A 9,051-nucleotide genomic window follows, 5' to 3' on the forward strand; every position below is an offset into this window, starting at 1 on the left:
GCTGCAGGAAGCTGCTCCAAGCCCCCAGTTCTCCCAGCAGCCCCCGAGGACCGAAGAGAATCTCGTTTCCTGCCCTCCTCCTGATTGGACACACCAAGAGCCCTGGATGGGGCAGCTGAGGACTCTGTGGCAGGCCCCAGGGAGATGGGGGACTGCCAGCCAACATTTTGGAGGCAGCATGGGGCCTGTCTGGACACAGAGCCTGGGGAGAGGGTACTTTGGACTTCATACCCATGGCAGGGTTCTCAGCCTTCCTTACCTCCATAATCTGAAAGCTAGCCGCAGTTCTCCCGGAAAAGCACCCTCACACATACTTTCTCGCCTATAATTTAAGAGTCTCTGCAGTACTTATTTACAGGGACTCCAGCCTAGGAATGCCTGCAGCTTGAGAAATTCCAGTGGGTTCCGCCCCAGCTGGCTGCAAGGCCAGCCAATGCCTTGCCATCTGGACTTGCCAGCCCCCTAGAGCCTGAGGGGTGGGGCTAGGGAAGTCTCCAGGGGCCCACCTGCTCCGCTTGTCCTAATCGTCCTTTTGGAGACTATCTAAAAGAAAGGCCAAGGGCTGGCCCTGTAGCGCAATGGTTAAGCACTACTCACAGTGAGTCAGATCCCACATGGCTTGACCACAGTTCAAACCCTGGCCCCAGCAGCTTAAAAAAGAAAAATGGAGGACAAGCAGTTACAATGTGTCCGTCCCCGGGGGTGGGGTGGGGGATTTCACATTCTGACTCATTCTCTCCAGCAAGCACATATGCCCTATACCAAACTTTTAAAAAAATTAAAAATGGTGGGCATGTGTGACCAAAATCCTGACAGGGTGAAAAAATGGGGGAGAGGGGATTGGATTTGTTCTCGCTCACACACGCATGTGTATGTGCACGTGTATACCTCCTCCGATGTCCGCGGCTCCCCTGCCTTCTGCCCACTTGTGAGTCCCCGTTCGCACCCCCACCAAGCCTCCCGGTTTGTCTCCATCCGTCGGTGGGATCAGTCACTCACCACGGTCACTGAGCACTGTACATACCAGGCCTTGGGCTTCGCAAACGCGAGTCCAAATCACGCCCACGCTCAGGCATCCCGTCTGCATCTCGCGTCTTCTTGAGCCTCAGATGCCACCCAGACCAGCCCTTCCCATGGGCTCGCCTTGAAACTGAGTAAACTTCCATTCACTCAGGGCTTTTCTCAGGAACCTGCGGCCACCTTTGGACAGGGCCTGGCCTAATTACGCACTCTTGTCACCTCTACCCGCCTTGGCACAGGAGACAAGGAAAGAACTGCTATCTGCCCTAGGGTCCAGGTGACCTTAACAAGTGGCTGGCTTCATCCTGGCAAGGATTCATGGACACGTTTCTTGCCGTAGTGTGCAGAAGGCTTACCACTGCTAGGTGTGGTGCATACAAATTGTTTGTGTCTTGGCTTTTCTGATCAAATGAAAATTCTATGAGGGGAGGCCGGAAGGCAGCGTGGTGGTTAAGGGTGGTGGACTCCCACATGACCAACCGCGGTTTGAGTCCTAGACTGGGCTGCTTGCTTTCTCACTTTCTCTCTCTCTCTCTTTCTCTCTCTCTCGGTAAATTTAAATACAGTGCTCAGTAAATATGTGTTAAGTGAAAAAGTTCATAGGGGCCAGCAGATAGCATGGATGATAAGGTGGCTGGATCCCACAGAGCTGAGTCCCATATGGCTGGATCGAGTTCTGGACCCAGCAGCTTGAAAATCGCATTGGGTACTTGTGTCCAAAATACCGAGGTGAGAATGAAGGAGGAGGGATTGTGGTGTGGCCTTCCCCCTGGGGGGTGCTTTCTCACTTTCCCTCTCTCTCTGTCTGTCTCTAGCTGTCTCCAGCAGGTACATGCACCCTTGAAAGACCCAGCCTTGGAGGCGGAGGCACCAGCGTGCTGACTTACGGGCTGGGAGCCACGAGGCTGGCCATGGGCTTAGCTCTTGAGTCCGCCTGAGATGCGCCAGGAGCACACCCACAGTGGGACTGACCAGAGAGCTGGGGAAGGGCCTGCGGCATTTTGAGACCCTGTTGAGGATCTCTTTTTCTCTCTCTCTCTTTTTCCCACCCTCTCACTCACGCGTGCACACCCACATATGCTCACATTCTCATAAAACAAACTCTTAAACATGTTCAGAAAGTTGAGACCAGATTCTATATTCAACATAGCAGAATGGGACCAGCAAATGGCGTAATGGTGACATCACTGGGCTTCCACAGAGTTGACCGCAGTTCAAGTCCTGGACCTGGCGGCTTAAAACACACCAGGCTTGGGACCAGCAGGTGGCATGGTGGTTAAGTGCGCTGGACTCTCACATGGCAACCACAGCTGGAGTACTGGACCTGGAGGCTTGCTTTCTCATTTCCCTCTCTCTCTCACTCTGTTCCTCTCTGATCCAATTTAAATAAATAATAAAGTTTAAAAAATAATTTTTTTTTTGGAGAAGTTTTTGCTATAGGGCATGTGTGCTTGCCAGAAAGACAGAGAGAGAGAGAGAGACAAAAAGCAAGAAATCACCCCCCTGAGGGGATGGCCACACCGCAATCCCTTCTCCTCCATTCTCCTCTCAGGATCTTGGGCATGCACGCACACGTGCTTGGTGTGAGTGTAAGCCACCGGGTGCGGGACTCGAACCACGGTCGATTACGTGCTAGTACAGCGACATAGCCATTATGCCAACTTCTGGTCCCTACAATTTGATCTTCTCTAAAAAGAGGAGGGGCTTCAGTGGAGGCTGTGGTGTGCAGCACACAGGGCTCAGCACACAGCGCATAACACACAGTGCGGGACGTACTGCACGGTGAACAGTGCTTGGTGCACCATGCTGCGCCCAGTGTGCACAGCGCCACTCGGCATGCAGTCCACCATGCAATGAATGTGCAGTCCATAGTGCAGTGTGCAGCGCAGAGCATGCCACGTGCTGCACAGTGAGCCAGCTGATACACAGGACACAGGACGTGGCACGCCACACACTGGGTCTCGTAGCATTCAGCATTCCTTCCGTGTGCCATCAGCGTGCTGAATGCACTGCACCTCCCAGCATGCAGTGCCCAGTGCGCTATGCAGAGCATGGTGCCCAGTGTGCAGTGCACGTGCCATGCCGTGTACCAGGCCCAGGACGTGGCGTGCCGTGCAGCACAGTGTGCAGTGCACCATGCAGTCTGCAGAGCTCATTGCATTGCTCCATCCCACGTGCAGAGGGCGGGGCACAGTGGGCAGGGTCTGTCATGCAGCTGGCAGCACCCGTTCAATCCTCACCTGCCTCTCGGCTCCCTGGTAGCTGAGCCCTTCCCGGTGTGTGCTGACTGCTGGCTGGCACTTCAGGACATTCAGGGACAGTCCCTGCCCTGGGAGAGCTTATGACCTGTTCATCTTGACACAGTGCTGTGTGGGCCACAGGTGCGCCCCAGCCAGGACAACTTAACGCCTCGTGCCAAAGCCGCCCATAGCCCCTCAGCTTTCTTTTTTTTCCCCTTAACTTTCGCCAGAGGATTCATGCACTCACTAGAGGGGAGGGGGAGGAAAAGTGAGAAAGTACCCCCCATGGGAATGGTCACATCACAATCCCTTGTCCTCCATCTCTCCCTCGTTTTAGGATTGTGGGCATGCATGCACACATACCTGCCGTATTTCTCAAGTCATCAGGTCCAGAACTCAACCATGTGAGATTCAGCTGCCTTAGCCCCGCTGCACGGCCAGCTCCTTGTTCAGCCCCTGGCTTTCTGCTCCACACTCTAAGCAGCAGGGCAGCCGGTAGACTCTCCCTGCCAAGGGCACAGCCCTGCCCAGGAGGGCCCAAGTCGCAGCTTCCCACTGGGTGCCTCTAGCCTACCTAGTATGACCAGCACTACCACCGACAGCGTCCCACCCACAGCCCACCTGGTGGTAGCAAAATGGCCCCCACACCCCCACTTTGCAGACGCAGATGGGAAGGTCAGCTCACAGGCCAAGGTTGCAGAGCCAGATCAGGGCAGACTGAACGCAAGCCTCTCTGGTCCCGAACTCCATCCTCTTCCTGTGTTCTGTCACCTGGGCCTGGTTGTCCCTCCACAGTATGTCTGCCAGTCTCATCAGACTCCGAGGCCTCTGGGCAAATGGCCAAAAAAATTAAGAGTGTGAAACGCATCATCCTCCAGAACTGGGATCCAAACGCAGACATCCAATTGGCCTTGTCTCTAAAGTCCCTGCCACCCCAGCTCGGTAGGCCTGTGCAGGAACTCCACTGTGCATGTGGCAAGGTGTCTGTGCACCTCATCCTCCCTGGCCCCACAGGACAGGTCTAGAACAAGTGGAGCTCTGCTCTTTGTCCTGCAGTCCTGTCTTCTTATTTATTTTTTTAATTGCCAGAGGTATGCGCTTGACCAGAGACAGAGAGGGGATCCCCTCTCCCCAGCCCTCTAACTCATCAGGATCATGGGCATATACACAAACATGTTTTCAGGCCAACCTGGGGATCCGAACCTGTGGTCACCCATGTGGCTTCCAGAGATACAATTCAGTTTGCTACCAATTGCACTACTGGGCTGAGCCAGATGAGATCTTGTTTATAAAGACCCCTAAAAAATGCACCCACAGGTTCTCTTCGTTTTTGGCTGCTGGCTGTGCCGTCAGAACCCTCTCCTCATGCTCCCCACCATGCCTTGGAAAATTGAGGAAATCAAAGATTTTCTGCCAACAGCCCAGCGAAAGGATGCCAAATCTGTCAAGATCAAGAAAAATAAGGATAACGTGAAATTTAAAGTTCAGTGCAGCAGATACCTTTACACCTTGGTCATCACAGACAGAGAAGGTGGAGAAGCTGATGCAGTCCCGGCCTCCGGGTTTGACGATGAAGGAGCTAAAATGAACCAGACGCTGTTTGAACTACATTGAACATTTTTAAAATAAATAAATAAATAAGTGCACCCACAAAAAACGATTAGAGCTAATAAGTTACTTACACAATGTTGCAGAATACAAGCCAGTGAGTCTGGGACTCAAATCACGCTGTTGACCATGAGCAATCCAGTCACCTTAGCCACCACGCCGCCCACTGGCCCCGCAATGCATTTTCTTTAGTAATTCTTTCTAGCCTGCGAACAGCCTTCTGAGTTAAGTAAACACGGTGTTGGCTGCGAGCATGTCAGGGGGACTGACTTGGAAGAGAACAAGGCTGAGGGGTCTCCTCAGAAACAACCATGTGGGGGACAGAGGAGGAGTAATTCTGTCGGCTGGTTAAGGATATAGAGGCAGGGCTGTGGGCAAGTCCTCTGGGGTAACCCCATCCAAAGGGGCCCCTGACTGGCCAAATCCAAGGCATCTAAAAAGGCGTAAAACTGAAGACTCGATTTCCCTGCACCCGTGTGGGGCTTCGAGAGCCTGAGAATATGCTGGTCTGGGGAAAGGGTGTGAAGAAGGCCTCGGGTCTGCTGTGTGGAGCAACGACTGCCTCTCTAGGGATTCTGGGCACAGGTTAACAATGGAGCCCAGAGAAGAAAGTCGGAGACAGCCATCATCGGGGTGCTCTGGGTGGCTCTGAAGCAGGTGCATGGTGGGAAAGAACCTTACGGGGATTCCTCCGGTAGGAGGAAGGGAAGAGACCTTGGAGGACGATGGAAGTTCAGGATGGAAGGGCTCGCGGTGTCCCTGAGGACTGAGGAACCTTGCGGAGGTCCTCCTCCCAGGAGCAACAGCCAAGAGAGGTGTGGCTGTAGAGCCCTCTCTGCCCTGGCTGACGGCCCTCAGGGTGGGCTGAGCAGTGGCGGCCCTTACAAGTGCGCCACCTGGTGGCCACTGTGGCCAATGAGTCCACGGACAGGCATCCTCGCATATCCAGCTCAGGGACCAGAAAAGCCACCATGATCCCTTCCCTGGCCTACTTCGGGGAGTGTGGAAAGCGGACCCCCTTCATTGCTCAGGTCCCCAAGGGTGTTCTGCAAGGATGGGCCATTGCTAGCCCTGGGGTGGTCTGCCTTTAGCTCCTCCCATGGCAACTTCATGCCAGAGAGCGCCAGATCCAGATCCGACTTCGTACCAGACTGCCCTCTACACACACACACACACACACACACACACAGGTGTGCCCAACCATCATCACCCTTGAACCCAACACTCCTCTCCAAACCCGCCTCCCAAGGACAGCTGCCCTTCTCTCTCAAGGCTGCAAAGGAAAGCACAGGAGGGACCAGCAGATGGCGTAATAGTTACATCACTGGACTCCCACATAGCTGACCTCAGTTCAAGTCCCAGACCCAGCGGCTTAAAACTCACACCAGGGATGTGTGTACGTGTACCCAAAACCCCAAGAGGAAAATGCAGCGTGGCCATCTCCCCCAGGGGGGTGATTTCTTTCTTTCTTCTTTATTTTTTTGGAGAGGTTTTTGCTATAGGGCACGTGCGGTCGCCAGAAAGACAGACAGAGACAGAGAAGACAGAGAGACAGAAAGTGAGAAATCACTCCCCGGGGGGATGGCCATGCCGCAATCCCTTCTCCTCCATTCTCCTCTTAGGATCTTGGGTACGCATGCACATGTGCCCAACCTGAGTTTAAGGCACCAGGTTCGAGACTGGAACCACAATCGACTACATGGGAGTCCAGCAACATAGCCATTACACTAACTGCTGGTCCTGGGGGGTGATTTCTTGCTTTCTGTCTCTCTCTCTGTCTCTTTATCTCTCCAGCGAGCACACATGCCCTATAGAGAAAAATCTCTCTTTTTTTAAATAGTAAAAAATAAAAGAAAGTACGCACAGGCATCTGTTCTGGAACCATCTACTGCATTTCACATTACTTCTTCCTCATTTTCAGCTCATTATTTCCTAATTATCGCCAATACTCTAAGCGTTAGGATATATCGTAAATGAACAACATTTGTAAAGACCGCTTGCCCTTTGACTTTATCTGGCAGCCTTCCCTAACCAGAATCTCCCCAGAGGGCATGCGGCCCACCCAGCCCAGCAATCCTATGAGCAGAGGCCTGTCCACGGCTGCGGCTGCGGGACGGGTGACTGTCTGCCCCATTGGCACTGGTCACTCTCTTCGTTCCTCTCGGTCCTCCTCTCCACCTTGACCACAGTGCAACTCAGTCTTGTTGCCCACAGAGTAAGGTCTGGAAGGACCTGCACTGCCATGCTGTTAACAATATTTACCCCGGAATAGGCATAAAAAGGAAGAATGAAGAATGTTCTGGAGGCGAGCAGGTGGCATGGCAGGGGCAGCTGGTCCCACATGGACAGCTGTGTGGTTTGAGTCCCAGCTCTTGTGGCTTGAAAAAACACTCTGGCACATGTGTATGTGTGCCCAAAATCACGAGAATGAAGGAAAAAGGATTGCGGTGTGGCCACACACACACCCCCTCCCCCGGAGTGTGATCACTCCCCCTTACCCTCCCCCTGTGTGAACTCACACACCCTATAGCAAAAATTTAAAAAAAGAAAAAAAGAAGCAGAAGAATCTTCTGAGTTATTTGACTTTCTCTCAAGAAAGCACACAATTAGGACCAGCATATGGTGTGATGGCTACATCACTGGACTGCCACATAGTCCATCGTGGTTCAAGTCCTGAACCTGCCGGGTTAAAACTCACGCTGGGCATGTGTGCGTGCATGCCCAAGATCCTGAGGGGAGAATGAAGGAGAAGGGATTGAAGTGTGACCAACCCCCTGGGGGGTGATTTCTCACCTCTGTCTTTCTCTGTCTCTCTGGTGAGTGTACACGCTCTATAGCAAAAATAAATAAATAAATAAAAATAAAGACCTCTAAAACGAAGAAGTAGGGACCAGCAGTTGGCGCAATGGCTATGTTGCTGGACTCCTATGGAGTCGACAACGGTTCGAGTCCTGGACCCAGTGGCTTAAACTCACACCAGGTGCATGTGCGTGTGTGTCCAAGATCCCAAGAGGAGAACGGCGAAGAAGGGATTGCGGTGTGGCCATCCCCCCCGGGTGGTGATTTCTTGCTTTCTGTCTCTCTGTCTCTCTCTGCCTTCCTGGAAGCGCACACGCCTTATGGCAAAAACCTCTCAAAAAACACACACACACACACACACACACAAAAGAAGAAGTAATTTCTGGTAGAAACATAACCAATGTCACATAACCTGTAACATAACCTGCCGGCAGCAGAAGCCACCTTGGCATGTGACAGTCCCCAGTGAGGCTGCCACATCCCTCCATTCCTTTATCCCACAGTGGTACCAGCACCTACTAGTGGTAGGCAGATGGAACACAGTCCTGCCCCTTCCCCATGGAGGCATCATTCCAGGGAAGAACAACAAAGAGCGGAGTATGCGGAAACAAAGGAGATAGGGACCAGCAGTTAGTGTAATGGCCATGTTGTTGGACTTACATGTAGTCAAACGCAGTTCGAGTCCTGGACCCGGTGGCTTAAACTCAGGCTGGGCACACGTGGGTGCATGCCCAAGATCCTGCGAGGAGAATGGAGAAGGGACTGCGGCGTGGCCATCCCCACTGCGGGGAGATTTCTCGCTTTCTGTCTCTCTGTCTCTCTCTGTCTTTCTGGCGAGCACACGTGCCCTATAGCAAAAACCTCTCAAAACAAAACAAATCTAAGGCACATGAACTCATGGGGGGGGGGAGAAGAAAGCTTGGGAAAATGAGAAAGCACCCCTTAGGGATGGCCACACCACAATCCCTTCTCATTTTCTTCTTGAGATTTGGGATGCACATGTACACCCAGTGTGTTTTTCTTTTGTTTTTTGAGAAGTTTTTGCCTTAAGGCACGTGTGCTCGCCAGGGAGAGAGAGAGAGACACAGAGACTGTGAGGGAAAGTGAGAAATCACCCCCCAAGGGGGATGGCCAGGTTGCAATCCCTTCTTCTCCATTCTCTTCCTGGGATCTTAGGCACACACACATATATGCTCAGCGTGAATTTGAAGCCACCGGGTCTGGGGCTTGAATCACAGTCAGTCGTGTGGGAAGCCAACAATGTAATTGCTATGCCATCTGCCGGCACCCAGGTGTATTTTTCAAGCCACCGGGTCTTGGACTCATAGCTGGCCATGTGGGATCCAGCTGCCTTAACCACTATGCCACCAGCTGACCCTTAATC

The 9,051-nt window shown here is 52.8% G+C and overlaps 1 pseudogene; it reads left to right on the top strand.

The window, feature by feature from the left end:
• The first annotated feature begins 4,598 nt into the window (after window positions 1-4,598).
• On the top strand, window positions 4,599-4,848 carry LOC102484787 (60S ribosomal protein L38 pseudogene; annotated as a pseudogene).
• The last annotated feature ends 4,203 nt before the right edge of the window (window positions 4,849-9,051 follow it).

This window comes from Tupaia chinensis, unplaced genomic scaffold (assembly GCF_000334495.1).
Source record: "Tupaia chinensis unplaced genomic scaffold, TupChi_1.0 Scaffold149184_1, whole genome shotgun sequence".
Classification (NCBI taxonomy): domain Eukaryota; kingdom Metazoa; phylum Chordata; class Mammalia; order Scandentia; family Tupaiidae; genus Tupaia; species Tupaia belangeri.